The following is a 17699-nucleotide window of genomic DNA, read 5'->3' as shown; positions in this document are numbered from 1 at the left end:
ATCCAATAGCCGTCAGAAAGGCATGGATGAATGATATAATTTCCAATGAAACACAATTCAATTTCAGATGACTTGTAATGTTGGAAATATGACAGAAAATCTGTTGTCCTGCTACTGGTCAAGAGATAAACTTTGGTGAGGGCACAGAGGCCAAATAAAGGCATCACTACATGTAGTGTAGCCCACCTTGTTAAAAAACTTGAGCTAAGCTACCGGATGAGACTTGAACACTCAACCTTTTGACACATTGGTGAGAACTCTGCTATGCAATGGGTGGTATGAAGGTGAAATTCTGGCCCTGTCAACTATAAATGCCCAATAAAAAGCCTGTTCGATGTTACAAGTGTGAGAAGGACTAATTGGCACTGAAAAAAGTCCTTCCTATATGCAGTATATAGACCATCCCAAATGGTTCCCAAAACACCCAAAAAAGGACAACTTGCAAAAGGCGCCTGAGCTGTGCACATGTTACACTAACGGCTGATGCTAAATACGGAAAACAACAAACCTTCATTGTCAGTTGCTATTCTAAATTCCAGATCCCAAGAGCTAAAGTGATCAAAAGGAATTTTCAAAGGTTCAAAGAAGTGGTTCTCAACCTTTTTCTTTCCACTCACAGACCACTTTAAGTATTCCCTATGCCATAGGTGCTCTGTGATTAGTAAGGGTGGTCTGTGGGTGGAAAGAAAAAGTTTGAAAACCACTGTTTTAATTGTCCCTAATTGACTCGTCATGTGCACGGTTTCAGAATTCCAAAGGAAATGGGCCAATGACCATTTTTCTCAAGCAGAATATTTCAGTAACAATTGGGTCTAGAACGTGATTCTCAATCTTCCCTTCCCACTCATGGACCACCTTAAGCAATCCCTTACTAATCACAGAGCACGGATAACGTAGGGAATACTTAAAGTGGTCTGCGAGTGGGAAAAAAAGTTTGAGAACCACTGGTTCAAAGGGTTCTTTTTATTGTCATGTAAAAATACATTAAAAGATGTAATATACAAGATGTACTTCATCTTTTGTAAGGCAAACAAAGTGTTGCAATGAGCATTGCCCGGCAATAGGAGAAAGAAAAGCAAAAGAGAGTCCCTTCAGAGATGCTGAGTGTCTGTCAATTCATTTCCAGGGCTCCCTCCTGCAGCCTCTGCAGTCGCACAAACTCCAGTTCAAGCTATCAGCAACCTAAGCTCCAGGACCAAACCTCCAATATGATCAGGCAGCTGTCAGTGTCTGAGGCCCTTTGGGAGAGCAGAGAGGTTCGAGCACTGGTCTTGTAAACCAGGGGGAGCGAGCTCATTCCTCAATGGGGCCTCATTTCTGTGAGGGGCGCTGGACAAAGTGGTGACTCTCTGACTTCCTTACAGTAGACAAAGTTAAAGAATTTCTTGAATGTTACATTCTAAATGTAGTATTATGTGACAATAATGGAAACTTTACCTTGTGTAATGATATAACTGGTAGCGCCCAACACCTTGCCCTGTAATTTTCCTCAGGTTACTAGTCACGGTAGAAAATTTGCTATTTGAGGTTGAATCACATTATTTATGTACATGAACACTATCTAAACCGGTGTAGTGGCATAGAGGTTAGGCCAGCTGGATTAGTTGCAATAACTGAGAGGAGAGCTCAAATTCCACCATTCTTGCTGGAAAATTTAAATATAGTTAGTTAAATTAAAAGTAAATTAAAAATCCACTGTCAATGAGATTATCAGACTGTAGGAGAGAACATCTGGCACGCTTAGCATAGCAGTTAGCGCAACGCTGTGAATGCACCAGTGACCTGCGTCTGATTCCGGCGCAGTCTGTAAGGAGTTTGTACGTTCTTCCCCGTGTCTGCATGGGCTTCCTCCGGCTTCTCTGGTTTCCTCCCATCCTTCAAAACCTATGGGTGTTGTAGTTCAATTGGGGTATTTTAGCAGCAAGAAGGGCCAGCTGCAGAGCTGTACGTCTAAATTTAAAAAAAATTTAAATCAGACCCACACCATTGTTGACCTTTCATTGACGTCAGAAATTGCTTAGTAAGTCACTCGTTTAAAGTGCAAAAATGAATGGCAATAAATACTGGCCTTGCTAATAAATGCCCTATCCTATGAATGTTACCTTTGTTAAAAAGTGCTGTGTTTTCTGAAGACATAATAATGTTGTGTGTCAAATATCATTGCATATCATGCAAGACAGCCTCCTGAATGCAGTCACCTAATAAATAGATGCTCTGTCAATTATTAGGATTCAAGAGTTTTTTAGTTGCTTGTGAAAGAAATGAGGTTTGTCAGTTACAAGAATTAGGTATGGCCCAGTCTTGTAATTGTAAGCAGAGAGGATAATGAGCAATGTATACAGCGACTGGCAAATCTGTTTATTTCAAGGACAAACTAAGCCTTGAACCCCTTTGCTATGAGGTTACAAAAATACTTCTAGGCCAATGCAGAAAACTAGATGGGCAGAAAATGCAGATTATAGGCAACAAAAATGTACTTCTTGGCAAAGTACTTTCTCAAAAACCAACGCTGTGCTTCTGGCAATATAAAAACGTCTGTTCTACCATGGCTGCTTTTAACAAAGCACTACTTTCCAGCAGTAACCCCCCAAAGCCCTTGATTCGCTGAATATCGTAAAATCAGTGAGGATCCCCACCGCCCCATGTGCAGCATCCTGCTGGGAAAAAGAAGTATTCGAGCCAGAATCACCAGCCGGAGGAACAGCTTTTTTCCTCACTAGCAGTGAGATTGCTGAATGACTGATGCACTTTTAAAACAACTCCCCAAGTCTCCACTATTTATTAATGATATTTACTTTAACTATATGTACTGTTCTTGTCTGTGTGTTTTGATTGTAAGTGCATTTGCCTCATTTTGCTCTCTCGACCGAAGAACACTGTTTCGACGGATTGTACTGGTACAATCGATAAATTAACTTGAAAATCCGTTGGTCTTGAAGACATCAAGCGACTGAGTTTCAGTGTCCCCTCTGAGTAGTAATTCTATCTTCTGGTGCAGAGGTGCCTCCTCATCTCTGTCCTGAATGGCTAACCCTTGATTCTGAGGCTGTGATTCCTGATTCCCCAAACATTCCAGCAGGGGAAACATCAACTCAACATTTGCTCCATGAAGTCCCACAGGGTATTTGTATGTTTCAGTGAGATTACCTCTCATTCTTCCAAACGCAAGACTCTGGGAAAAACTCGTGAAGTCAAGGAGCAGCTTGGGTCGTCAAAATGTCAGGGTTTCTGTGTAGCCTTCTGTCATTTGGTAAAATTGCCACCAGGATCTGTTAGGAGTTTAAAATGATCTCAAGTTTTTGAACTATTTCCAGATCTCGAATTTTGTCCATTTTTCAGATGTAATGTCAATGATGTAGATTTTCAAGATCACCCGAGCGAGGCCCTCAGTCCAGTAATCGAGAATGCGACAGACTGTGTCTTTGACCTTTATGAAGCCTGAGCATTGGTTTGAAAGGTAGCCACATGACAACTAGAAGAACATGAACATTGAGTGGTATCGTAAGAGGCAGCAGGACATTATCAGTCTCGCTAGATGTGATGACCTCTGCTCTGAACTGTGAATGTCAGGAGTAATTTCCACTATTGTTCTTTTGTGCGATTTGATTCGTGCGAAGATCCATTATCTGTTGCCTGGCACCCTCTTTCTTCTCTCTCTCTCACTCTCTCTCTTTCTCTCTCTCTCTCTCTCTCTCTCTCTCTCTCTCTCTCTCTCCTTATATTGAAACTTAACTCCTCTTTATTCCTTTTCCTGGATCAAGCCTATTGGGCACTTACTTTATCCCCTCACAAATAAGTTACTACTTGTCCCTCCTCAACATTAACCGAGACAGCTTATTTGCTCATCGAGAGAGCATGTAGTGTGCAGATTAGTTGCTGAATGTCTTGCATTAGAAGTGTGAGTCCACATCTAAAACATACTATTGGCTGTAAAATTCTTTGGACGGGCTGAGACTGTGAAATGTGGCACATGAGAACAAATTCAATTTCTAGCAGACTCGAGGTGATTTACAATCTGTTTTTGCACTTTCGCCAACGGTGTTGGTGCTTGAGACTTTGAAGAACTAATTTGACAAGGTGAGGGGTGGGGGGAGGAGGGGGGAGCAGGGAGGGCTTCAACTAGAAACATGGTAAAAACCCAGAAATGCTGGAGGAACTCAGCAGGTCTTGCAGCGCCCATAGGAAGTAAAGATATATAACCGATGTTTCGGGCCTGAGCTGGTCATTTTTGGCATTCGACAAAAGCTGTGGCAATCAAAGAACTAGTCTCTGAGTGGCCACACCACAAGCCCTTCCTCAACTCCTATGGACGTTCTGACGAGAAACATTAACTCTGTTTCTCTTTCCACAGATGCAGTAAGACTGCTGAGTTTTTAAACATTTTCTGCTTTTATTTTGGATTTCTGAGTATCTGCTGTGTTTTTTTTTTAATTTTCACTGTTTCGAGAGGTCTCTCGTTTAACTATTGCTTATGGAATTTCTGATTCAGCTATACCTTTGATTCAAATATGTATAAAATAATTAATTGAATTCAAGATAATTTTTTTCTCAGGTTTTCTTATGATATGAATGGAGTCCATTTGGGCCCATCAAGAAGAAGCTCCAGTTCCAATCCACAACAATTCTCTCCAACCTATTCTATCTCACTTTCTCTGATTCTTTTGCCACTCATACACACTGGGGTAACTCACAGGGGCCAGTTAGCCGATCGACTTGCATGTCTTTGAAACATGGGTGTAAACTGCAACATCAAAGGGAAACCCACGTGATCACAGGACATGTAAACTCCACAAAGGTCAGGATTGAATATTACTGTACTATTTTATGTACAGGTTGAATATCTTTAATCTGGCGACGTCAGTTCCTGGCCAATGCTGGATGCAGAAAATGCTAGAAACCAGAAATTGACCCCTAAGTTTACCTTTGATAAACATATCAAAGGTAGAACAAAGCTTAAAACAGGAGGTAATACTGTGGGCGACACGGTTGGCTTAGCAGTTAGCACAACACCAGTGACAGACAACCCGGGACTCAAACCCCAGACCCGATCACGGCAGATTCAACCTTTACAGCACCAACTCTTGGAAACCGGGTTTGAGTCTTGCACTGTCAGGAATTTTTACTATTGATGGCAGATTCAAAATGTGGCAGACCACAGGAGTTGCCATACCACAGAGCTCGGGAGAGTAGAGGTTCAACCTGTATTAGTCTTCCATATTTTTATCACCATCAATACTCAGATGTAGGCAAAAATTGACGTAGGAGCTGATTTTCCAAAGAGATCCACTCAAGATGAAACAGTTTACACTGTAAATCTAGGATCGGTTGTGTGCCATGTCAGACTGGGATGTGGGTTGCAAAGCTGTTTGTAAGATAGATTTACTCAGGCCTCCAACCTCTACTCAGAAGACAAGAGCAGCAATACCACAGACACACTGTGTCATGTAACAGACGACCTCAATTGGCCATTCCTAATCAATGCTAGGTCAAAATTCTGGCATCTCCTGCCCAATGGTACTGTGGCCACATAATGAGCACTTAAACGAACAGCAGGCTCAGGAGGAAGGATGTCACCCCCCCCCCCCCCCCCTCAACGGCAAGTAACTGGGGAAAAGGAAATAGACGGGGACCAAGATAATATCGTTCAGACCTGAAAACAAACCCCAAATCTTATCTTGACCAATGCATTGGCAATAAAGCCTGATTCAGTTGTCAGCTAACATAATGCTCATTAGGTTCTCAGTCATGAGTTTGTTAGGAATAAGTTGGGCTTTTTTGAAACATCAATCCCTCCAACACAGCTTTTGTAAACGATAGCCTAGCAACCAACAGCCATGAACACCAACCGGGGCTCTTCACGACGAACTACAAAGGTCTGAACATCAAAACAGGTGCATAACTTACGAATATATTACCCTGCACATGAAAAGTATGCAGAACGAATACGGTCAGATCTACACAGTCGGCCTGCTTTTATTTGCAAAACTTTGCTTCCACTAGAATTTGACCTTATGGAGCAGGGCAATTTGGCTGATTGTGAATTGGCAACCTGCTGAATGGCTCTGCAGAATTTTATTTCTGAGGCCTTTCATCCTTTGAAACATCAAAACTGCTTTTAGGAGATTCAGGCCAAGAATTACATGGAAGAATAGCCGAGTTTTCTTTCTGTTTTGATCAGTATTTTCCTTATTTTCATTGGAGTTAAGCACCACCTGTGGCACCTAAATTTATCAATTGATCTGTTCAAAATTGGCTCATTCAATTGAAGGATGAATGAGATGATTCCTTTTCTCCCTCGGTTGCTGCTTGACCCTGCTGAGTTCCACCAGTAGATTGTGTTTTGCTCCAGATTCCAACATTTGCAGCCTCTCGTGTGTTCCCGTGCCTCACCTCAAGCTACAAACACTGAATTGAAAGAGCTTGACTAGATGTAAGTAGTAGTGGAAGGAAAGTATTCTTCCTAGAGGTCAGTATTGCAAAGGGGGCCCCTGCTCTTTGTGATTTTTATAAATGACTTGGACGAAGAAGTGGAGAGATGGGACAGGATATTTGCAGATTCCATGAAGGTTGAAGGTATGGATAGTGTTGTCAAAGGTTACAACTGGTTATAGACAGGATGCAAAGCTCGGCAGAAAAGTAGCAGATTAATGTGAGGTGATGCATTTTGGGAAGTCAAACTTGAACATGGTTAATGGAAGATAACAGTGTTTAAGAACCGAGGGATCCTAGGGATTCCAATCCGTAGATCTCTCAAGGTTGCTGGCAGGTTGATAGAATAGTTAAGAAGGCCTTTACTAGTCAAAGGATTGAATTCATCGGTCAAGAGGTAATATTGCAGATCTATAAAACTCTGGTTAGACAACACTTGGAATATTGTGTTCAGTTCGGTCAACTCTTTACAGGAAGGCTCAGTAGTGGAGAGGGTCAAGAACTTCAAATTTCCTGGATATCGAGATCTCCGAGGATCTGTCCTGGAGTCTCCACAGAAGGCTCGCCAGTGATATACTTTGTGAGGTGTCTGAGGAGATTTGGTAAGTCACCGAAGACTCTCATAAACCTCTACAGGTGTGCTGCGAAGAGCATTTTAGCTGATTGTATTACTGTCTGATATGGAGATGCCAACCCTCAGGACAAGAATAAACTCCAGAGGGTTGTTAACTCAGTCTCTCACAGGCACCAGATTTCACTCCACTGAGGACATCAACATGAGGTGGTGTCTGAAAAAAGTAGCCTCTATCCTCAAACACCCCCACCACCCAGGCCATGCCCTCTTCACTCTGCTACCATTGGGGAAAAGGTAAGTGCACTCAAAGGCACAAGGACAGCTTCTTCCCCACTGCCATCAGATTCCTAAATAATCAATGAACCAAAGACACTCCTTACTTTTCATGCACTATTATTTTAATTTTTTTTATTTATAGTCATGTTGTAAGATGATTATAATTATGCACGTTTGCACTATGACAATAAATTCTGATTCTGATGTGGAAGCTTTGGAGAAGGTGCAGAGGAGATTTACTTGGACATTGCCTGGGTGAGAGAACATGTCTTATGAGGCAAGGTTAACAGAGTTAGGGCTTTTCTCCGTGGGGAAAAGACGGATGAGAGGACTACAAGATTATGTATGAGAGGCATAGATAAAGTAGATAACCAGAACCTATTTCCTGGGGCGAGAGTAGCAAACACCAGAGGACATCTGTACAAAGAGAGAGGAGAGACAATTAGGGGAGATGTCAGGAGTACTTTTTTTTTTACACAGAGAGTAGTGGGTGTTTGGAATCCATTGCCACGGGTGGTGGTAGAAGCTGGTACAGTTGGGACATTTAAAAGACTCCAAGACAAGCACATAGATGAAAGAAAAACAGAGGGTAGGGAAGGTTTTTTTTGTGTAGGTTTATAGAGGTCGGCGCAACATTTTGGGCTGAAGGGCCTGTATTGAGCTGTAATCTTTTATTGTCTGTGTTTTGCCACTACTACACAGTATCAATACATCAGCACAGTATCTGTAAGCGGCATCTTTAATCTCATTACTATTGACATTTTGAAATTGGAATCACCCTAGGTCAGAATGTATGTTGAAGCTGTGTGTGTAAAATAAGCAGACATCATTTTGTAAAAGACGATCAAAGACTTTCCTGCAACAAACTCCACTGCAGCTTTAAGTTTCAAGATCAAATTTGACTGTACATTCTTTTTTTTTTCTTTGGCTTGGCTTCGCGGACGAAGATTTATGGAGGGGGTAAAAAGTCCACGTCAGCTGCAGGCTCGTTTGTGGCTGACAAGTCCGATGCGGGACAGGCAGACACGGTTGCAGGGGAAAATTTGTTGGTTGGGGTTGGGTGTTGGGTTTTTCCTCCTTTGCCTTTTGTCAGTGAGGTGGGCTCTGCGGTCTTCTTCAAAGGAGGTTGCTGCCCGCCAAACTGTGAGGCGCCAAGATGCACAGTTTGAGGCGTTATCAGCCCACTGGCGGTGGTCAATGTGGCAGGCACCAAGAGATTTCTTTAGGCAGTCCTTGTACCTTTTTTTTGGTGCACCTCTGTCACGGTGGCCAGTGGAGAGCTCGCCATATAACACGATCTTGGGAAGGCGATGGTCCTCCATTCTGGAGACGTGACCCATCCAGCGCAGCTGGATCTTCAGCAGCATGGACTCGATGCTGTCGACCTCTGCCATCTCGAGTACTTCGACGTTAGGGATGAAAGAGCTCCAATTGATGTTGAGGATGGAGCGGAGACAACGCTGGTGGAAGCGTTCTAGGAGCCGTAGGTGGTGCCAGTAGAGGACCCATGATTCGGAGCCGAACAGGAGTGTGGGTATGACAACGGCTCTGTATATGCTTATCTTTGTGAGGTTTTTCAGTTGGTTGTTTTTCCAGACTCTTTTGTGTAGTCTTCCAAAGGCGCTATTTGCCTTGGCGAGTCTGTTGTCTATCTCATTGTCGATCCTTGCATCTGATGAAATGGTGCAGCCGAGATAGGTAAACTGGTTGACCGTTTTGAGTTTTGTGTGCCCGATGGAGATGTGGGGGGGCTGGTAGTCATGGTGGGGAGCTGGCTGATGGAGGACCTCAGTTTTCTTCAGGCTGACTTCCAGGCCAAACATTTTGGCAGTTTCCGCAAAGCAGGACGTCAAGCGCTGAAGAGCTGGCTCTGAATGGGCAACTAAAGCGGCATCGTCTGCAAAGAGTAGTTCACGGACAAGTTTCTCTTGTGTCTTGGTGTGAGCTTGCAGGCGCCTCAGATTGAAGAGACTGCCATCCTTGCGGTACCGGATGTAAACAGCGTCTTCGCTGTTGGGGTCTTTCATGGCTTGGTTCAGCATCATGCTGAAGAAGATTGAAAAGAGGGTTGATGCGAGAACACAGCCTTGCTTCACGCCATTGTTAATGGAGAAGGGTTCAGAGAGCTCATTGCTGTATCTGACCCGACCTTGTTGGTTTTCGTGCAGTTGGATAATCATGTTGAGGGGGAACATCCGATGCGCTCTAGTATTTGCCAAAGCCCTTTCCTGCTTACGGTGTCGAAGGCTTTGGTGAGGTCAACAAAGGTGATGTAGAGTCCTTTGTTTTGTTCTCTGCACTTTTCTTGGCTCTCAGACAACTGTACATATACATACAGATAAAACAGCGTTTTTCCAGGCCACGGTGCCTGCATATACACACACCACATAATAATCACATATATGCATGAAGATGTAAAATAAATATATGTAAATATATTGGAGTAATTTACTCAGTTATAGGCACTGTTCCCTCTAAGTTGTGCACGTGTGCACCCACGTACACGTTTTACAACCAGTGCACAAAAGATTTAATGGAACAACAAATTGAACTAAGTAGTTTAAAGTATAGAATAAAATCTTAACTAAATCCATTATTTTGTAGAATGCAATCATACTTGGATTATATTAAAACATGCCAATACAGTTTTATTAGCCATGAGAGATAGGCTGTGCCAAAATGATCTTGAAACAATTTCATGTTGACATTTGCACATCCATTCACATGCATTTGTCACAGGAAGAAAATTTGCACAGCGTAAGATTTTTTGCACACACTGACGATTAAAAGTTAGAGGGAACATTGGTCACAGGGTACCGTTCGTCAATCTCACAGCCTGTGGGGAACAAGGTATTTCCCAGTCTGGCAATCCTGATGGTCCGGTACCTCCTTCCTGATGGTAGTGGGTCAAAGATACTGTGTGATGGATGGATATGTCTTGGGGGCAGGTTCACTGCCTGAGAGCTCTGAGGAATAGCTGCCATTGCATCACATTGAGGGCTCACTGTAGAAACAGGTCATTCTTTGCTGGTCTTTGAACCCTTTATAAGCATTCTTCTACTTGACCTTATCTAGCCCTTTACCATCCCCCACCTACTCCTTTCTGCTGTGGTCCTGTGTAGCTTCCTTTCAAATGCTCTCGTGCTGTTTGAGGTATTCTTGATGATAATGATAATGATAACCAGTCTCTGGGGGATCAACTGCTTTAGAATTGCAGTCTAATAAATTTAGTATTACAGACTATTAACAGTCTCTAATTGTGTTCTACCACAATTGGAAAAGCTTTCAAGAAAAAAACTGCCCTTCTTCAGTTTTGTTAAACTAATTTGTACCTTGGCAAGCAATGGATTTTTTCATTTGTAGTCATGCAGAAGACCATCCTAGTATGATTTCTGTTTGACTGAATCTGCTCCTAACATGTGTGATCATATAGATTCTATCACCAACGTGTCTATGTACAGATGGTAGTGTAGGATGACTGTGATTGGCTGAGAGTGTAGCCACACCTACTGGCAGGTCTGAAAGGATTGCTCCAAGCCAGACCAGGTCATTCTGGACTGGTCGACCTACATGTGATACGCTCCAGTCTTTTAGTTAATGAAAGCCTTGGTTTGGATCAACAAGTCTTTGGTTCTTTCGACGCGCACTACAACATGTATACATCCCCCACTCAACCATCTTTGGATAAATATTAAATGGTCCATTGAAGTTTCATCCTAAAAGGCTTAATTGTGAGGACAGATCATGTAAACTAGCCCCATTCTCCCTTTAATGTACGAGGATGAAGGACTTCAGTCACGTGGGTAGACTGAAGAAGTTGGGATGGATCTGACTGAGAGATCTGCCCCATCATGTGCCATGACGAGAGTGGCGGTTAGCACCACGCTGTATCAGTGCCATAGTATATTAGCACCAGCAACTGGGACTGGGGTTCAAATCCCACACCGTCTGTAAAGAGCTTGTACGTTCTCCCCGTATCTGCGTGGGTTTTCCCCGGGTGCTTGGGTTTCCTCCCACTTTTCAAAACCTATTGGGGTTGTAAGTTAATTGGGTGTATTTGAGTGGTTCAAGCTCATAGGACAAAAGGGCCTTTTTCCTTGCTGTATGTCTAAATTTAACATTTACATTTTTTAAAAATTAAGATGATTTCACAGAGCTCTTTTTCTCAGGGTAGGGGAGTCCAAAACTTGAGGGCTTCGATTTAAGATGAGAGGGGAAAGATTTAAAAGAGACCTGAGGAGCAAATTTTTCACCCAGAGGATGGTGGGCATAAGGAATGAGGAGCCAGAAGAACTGGTGGTATTGGAAAGCATGTGAATAAGAAAGGTTTGGAGGTATATGGGCCGAACTCAGGCAAATGGCACGAGCACATGTTGGCATAGATGAATTAGGCTTGGTGTCCAATTCTTTGTGTTCAAAATCACAGCGGTTCTAGGTAGAATGAACCATTGACAGAAGAGTTGAGAACCAGAAGGCACAGATTTAAATACTTTGTAGCAGACAGTGAGGACAATCTTTCTCACACCTATGTCTAAAACTATTGCCCCAAATGATTATCAATTGCAGCGTCTGCCTGATAGTAGCTTTCAAAAGGAAGCTGGATAAACCCTTGAAGGGGAAACAGAATTTTAGTATTGTGGAGAGTGAACTAGGGAACACGACAAAGTGGATTGCCTTTGCGGAGGGATGGAGTGCCTTGAACATTTAATCTTCACTGCAACTGCAGGGTCCTTCCCCTCCACGGAGCTGCCTGAAAGAAGAACAATGACATTATAGATAGTTAACGTCCTCTCCCCCAAGTTTACAGATAAAGCCTTACTAATATACTTAATAATACACTAATAAAGATAAAGACTCTTACTAACCAGGGATAAGGAGACACTTTAATAAGAGAGTCACCCTAACGGCGAGCGACATTAACCAGATCTTCTTCCTGGACGATGGCATTTTATTCAAGCACAACTTTATCTTGCAGAAGATACATGAGCTTCAAAAGACGAGCCTTCAGGTTCATGGGCAGGTCCTTTCTTGCTATAAATGGGCCGCTCATTAGTAAAAGCTGCTGCCTGTGCTCTGTTTAATTGTACTTTTTCTCTACTCCATGCTCTTTGCCTCGCTCTGCACTCTGACTTAGTGCAACACCTACACCCTGCACTATTTTATTGTATGAGTCAACTTGCATGAAAAACAAGATTTTCATTTTATTTTAGTACATGAGACAATAAATGAATAAATTATTCAATTTAATTATAATATGGTGACTGGGATTGTGCATAGTATTACAAGCATGAGCTAACTCACTTGTTCAGTGCCAGTACAATTCTTACTGATTTGGTGGAAACAAGGCCACCACCCCCCTCCCCACTGATCCAAAGACCCAGATTCAAATCCAACCCCAGCAACTGGAGAATTAAAATTAAGTTACTTAGATAATATGGAATTAAAACATTGCATCTGTCAGGATGAACGTCGGAGTAGCAGATTGGTGTATAAAAGCCACCTGCTTTACTAATGTAATTATGGGAAATCTGCATCCTTGCATAGTCTATCCCACAAGTGACTCCAGGGCCACAGTAATGTGAACTCCTTTTAACTCCTCTAGGTTAACATGCCATTCAGTACAAGAACAATTTGGGATGGGCAGTATCTGCTGCTTTTGACTAGAAAATCTGCAACCAGTCAACAATATAAACTTAATGCAAGGTGTTTGCTCCACTGTTTTGTGAATCTAATAGGGACATCACTTCACACATTTTAAGTGCATCAACAGAGCAATGTTTTCATGTTTCACAACCCTGCTCACAGTTTAGTGAAAGGGGAGAAATCTGTCTGCGTTGTGGTGGATGCAGGTTATCTCTGTTCTTGCTGCCTTCCTGCACGTACAGGGACCCAGCAGCACTCCAAGGTAATTTGTCTAAAATTACATTAGTTGCATCAAACACTATGTGCCTGTGAATGTTGGAATGATTAAGTTGGCAAACAGAAAATCATTTCTCATTGCACCTTGTACTCAAAGTTAACAAAACAAAAGAGCTGATTGTGGACTTCAGGAGGGGGTAATCAGGAGAACACAAACCGGTCCTCATCGAGGGGACAGGAGTGGAAAAGGTCAAGAACTTCAAATTCCTGGGTATCAACATCTCTGAAGATCTGTCTTGGGGTCTCCATGCCGGTGCAATCACAAGGAAAGCTCTCCAGCGGATCTACCTCGTGAAGACGAATACCCAGCAATACAAAAACAGCTACTTCCCCTCTGCCTTCAGATTTGGATAATAAACCACAGACACGACCTCACTTCCTCTTATTTTGCACTGATTTATTTGTCATTTTAAATGTAATAGCAATATTTGCACGGAAATCCTGTCGCAAAATAACAAATCTCATGACCTGCTCATGGCAATAAATTCTGATTCTAAATTCGGAATTGATTCTTATTAAGGAAGCCAACATGGCTCTGATGTTCCCTTGTTCTGATTTTGTTAGCAATGATAATGAGTTTATTGACAGACACATTGTACAATGTGCACGTGGTCTGTAATTCTTACTTGCTACAGTGGACAGGTACTTTGTTTAAAAAAAAACTGACAAAACCATCTGAGGAGCAATGAAAATTGAATACTTAATTGAATTAAAAAGGGATAATAAATATTCACTGTAATCCCACGCACAAAAAAAAACTTCAGAATAATGCAGATTGCCCTTTTGTGATGTTGGAGCAGACCCTGATTAAATAGCTGTTGGAAAGAAACTGTTCTTGAACCTACAGGTGGTGGTCTTCAGGGTGAGGGGATTCTTTATGATGTTGGCTGTCTTCTTGAGGCAGTGCCTCACACAGGTGCATTCAATGAATGTGAGAATGGAGTCTATGATGAACCTGGCTATGTTTTCTACTCTCTGGAACTTTCTGCATTCCTGGGCATTCGAATTCCTAAACCAGACTGTGATGCAACCTGTCAGTACACTTTCCATAGTGTACCTGTGGAAGTTTAATAGAGTATTCAACGACGTGCCCAATCTCCTCAGACTCTTTAGAAAGTAGAGGTATTGGTGTGCCTTCTTCATTAATGTCTCCATGTGCTGGCTCCAGAAAAAGCTTCTGACATATCAACTCCCAGGAACTTTGAGATTCTGACCTCCTCCACCTCTGCCCCATCAATGTGGACAGATGCGTGATCCCTTGGCCTCTCCTTCCTTTGGGTTTGGTTGGGTGATTCAGAGGAAGATTGTTGTTTTGGCACCACCCAACCAGATTTCCAATCTCCATTCTATGTTATGACTTGTCATTTCCAGTTACTCTGCAAACAACAGTGGTGTCGCCAGCTAATTTGTAGATAGAGTTGGAACTGAATTTGTTTACTTAGTCATGAGTGTCCAGGGAGTCGAGTTGGGGACTAAGCACGAGGCAATAGGCTGCCCCTGTGTTGATGGCCAACATGGAGGTGGTGATGTTGCTGCTTCACCCTGATAGTTCCTTGATTAAGTTTAAGATCTTGAATGTTGGATTGGAGATTTCTCCCTTCACTTCTCCCACCACCTATCCAATCATTTTATTCAGGAAATACAATGAATGACAGCCAAATGTCAATGAGAAGCAGAGATAAGTCCCTTGACTGTGCTCACTGTTGGTTGGTGGTATTTCGCTCCATAAACTGATTAGAACTAGAATTTTAATGATGAATGAACAGTTTGCTTTTCTTGTCAAGAATTATTCCTGTGATTACAGGACGAAGACCTGGAGAAGGATGTGTTTTTCTCCTTCAAACAGAGAATAAAGGGAGATTTATTAGAGATGATCAAGATTATTACGAAGAGAGACTATTGCCATTGGCGTAATGATCAGTGATCAGTTGATAGATATTTTAAAATAATTGGCAAGAGAATTAGAAATGAAATTTGAACGTCGTAATTTACGGGAAATCCTTTATCTTTTCAGCCAATGTCTTCCAGAACCCGAATTCAATTGTAATATTCCAAAGTGAATTGGATAAATACATATAAAAGGACAAGCTGAGGGTGAGTATTAGAGACCATCTCAATTTGAAAAGTTGGATGTCACAATCAGTCAAAGAGTCTCCATCTCTATTGTTGGATTCTGTGAGTTTTATAACTTTACAACCTTACTGAAAATGTGAGCGACTTTTTTAAACTGCTGTAAATGATGAGAGAGTTCCTGGATTTAGGTTGCGAGTTGAAGAAATGGTGGTATATCTAGTCGGTAGAAATTAAGAAGAGGCATCCCATGTGCCAGCTGCAAATATTGTATATCATATCATATCACAGCACATCATATTTCCTTAGGACATAAAAGGAGGCCATTCTTATAGATTTTGACTGTGCTGGTAAAATGAATAAATAAAGATGATTTAGGGCAGCATTCAAAATGTGTAATTCTGAAGGGAAAATATTTTATTCCTCATCTGAGCTGTTATTAATGAATTTAACAAAGGGAAAGAGTGTGTTGAGGCAGCATCGATCAACAAAGGGGTACGAGATTTCTTTATTCATGATGCAGAAGGTTAGGGAAATGGGGATGCTTTAAATGCCTTCTGATGTGAGCTCCAAGATTAAATATGTTACTAATGCTTTCTCGAAAAGTAACTGAAGTCACTTAACATTTCCAGCTCCCAATGAATATACCCTGCAATACCTGAGAGCATTAAGTCATCAAATATGGCCACTTGCCAGATTTTAAATAGAATTCTTGCTGAAACTGGGTAATCGATTAAATTATAATTTTAGATTCGAGTAATGAAGCCACTGGGATTGTTGCACTTAATAAATTATATAAAGAATAAATCCACCTTCTTTACTGGGTATTTATTTGGTTGCAATCTCCAGGGTAATAAATGGGTTTGTAAATAAACAAACGTGTCTTGTAGCACATGCTAGCATTTGAGAGTTAGATGAGCCTTGTGTGTCTGAGCCTTTTGGTACTAGGTGAGAGGCCTAGATCATTAAAGTTAGAAACAACTTCTATGTATTCTCCCACCCCTCCCCCCATCTCCCCAATCAATATCTCATCAACAATGGAATTTTTTTTATTTTTGCAAATTTAGAGTCTGTTTGCAAAAATACTAAGTTGAAATTATGAATTTATAATTTTTTTCTTGATCAGCGAAGTTTTCCCTAAAAATATAATTATTTTATGATGTTTTTGAGGTCTTTGAGTGTCAACTGATGTAATCTGATTTAATTATTTGTAATAGTTTTACAATGAATAATTTATATATTAGTTTTGGGATTAGATTAATTTGGGAGGAGGGTGGGTCACTAGGGTTTTTTTGTAGTTTGTAGTTTTTTTAGCTTTTAGATTTTAGTTTTTTTGTTTTTATAAATAGATATTCAACATATATTGTTATTTTTTTATGTAACGATATTGTAATGTTCTTAATTTTTGACATTATATATGCTGAATAAATAAAATATTGAAAAAAAACCAATGGATAATTCCCAAATGTGCCTACAACTGTTTTACATGTCACGCAAGTGCAAACATTCAGGAAAGAGGACCAAGTGCCACAAGACTCAGGAACAGTTGCTACCCCTCCACCATCACACTCCTAAATGACAAACTCATTTATGGGCTCTTACTTTGCACATTATTTATGCCAAAATAGTTATATTTTTCTAGATTTGCACAGTCAGTTTGTTTACATTTCTTTCTTTGTTTACATTTTGCTCTTGTATATATATCTTTTCTTGAGGATAGTTTACACTACTGATTAGTAGAAATTCTGCCTGGCCTGCAGGAAAAAAAAAGAATCTCAGGGTTGTACGTGATGTCACGCTGACAATCAATTTGAACTTGAACCGGATTCCATTTGTGAGGCTAAATAGTGGCCTGAGTCGTGAAGTCTGCGGAAAACTCTCAGGATGCGCTATTGACTTGAAAGGAAGCTCCTTGCAAAGATCTAATGAGTTGGATTTTTTTTCCCTGACAGGTATCAGTTCTAAAAGAATACTATAATACCCCAATTACAGTGACAGAGTCCGTCCAGCAAACTCTTTCCACCATAGGTAGTCGCTGAATAAACCAGTATGTATACAGATTCCAGGCAACATTTTTTTTTCTATGGTAATTCATTTGAGTAAACTCATTGTGGTGAGATCTGCACCTACAAATCAACATTGAGACAGGTTTCTACAATAAACCATTCCCGTGACAATTTTTAGGTGGTAAGTTATTATACCATTATCCATGTTGCGATAAGATTACATGCAATACGTTGTAACTGTGGCAGACTCTGTAGAATAGGGTATGATGGATTCTGTATATTATACATGACAGATCCTGCCCAATAACTGCTACTGTAACAGACTCTGGATTGTAGATGGTGTAAATTCTAGGCAATAAACTATTGCCGTGAAGATTCTGTGATAGATTATATATAGTCAACTGTTTGAGTGATTTTTTTGCAGT

General features: G+C 41.2%; 1 protein-coding gene across 6 annotated transcripts in view; it reads left to right on the top strand.

Annotated features, from left to right (window-relative positions):
* Nucleotides 1-17699, top strand: part of LOC138749563 (nitric oxide synthase, inducible-like) — a 308564-nt gene that overhangs the window by 105460 nt on the left and 185405 nt on the right. For all 6 annotated transcript variants that reach the window (XM_069911097.1, XM_069911101.1, XM_069911098.1 and 3 more), the window contains one exon: nucleotides 15213-15292. The gene's annotated coding sequence lies outside the window, so the exon portion shown is untranslated. The remainder of the gene's footprint in view (nucleotides 1-15212; nucleotides 15293-17699) is intronic.

Source organism: Narcine bancroftii, chromosome 14 (genome assembly GCF_036971445.1).
Source record: "Narcine bancroftii isolate sNarBan1 chromosome 14, sNarBan1.hap1, whole genome shotgun sequence".
In the NCBI taxonomy this organism is placed as follows: Eukaryota; Metazoa; Chordata; class Chondrichthyes; order Torpediniformes; family Narcinidae; genus Narcine; species Narcine bancroftii.
This window is presented reverse-complemented; position numbering and strand designations above follow the sequence as displayed.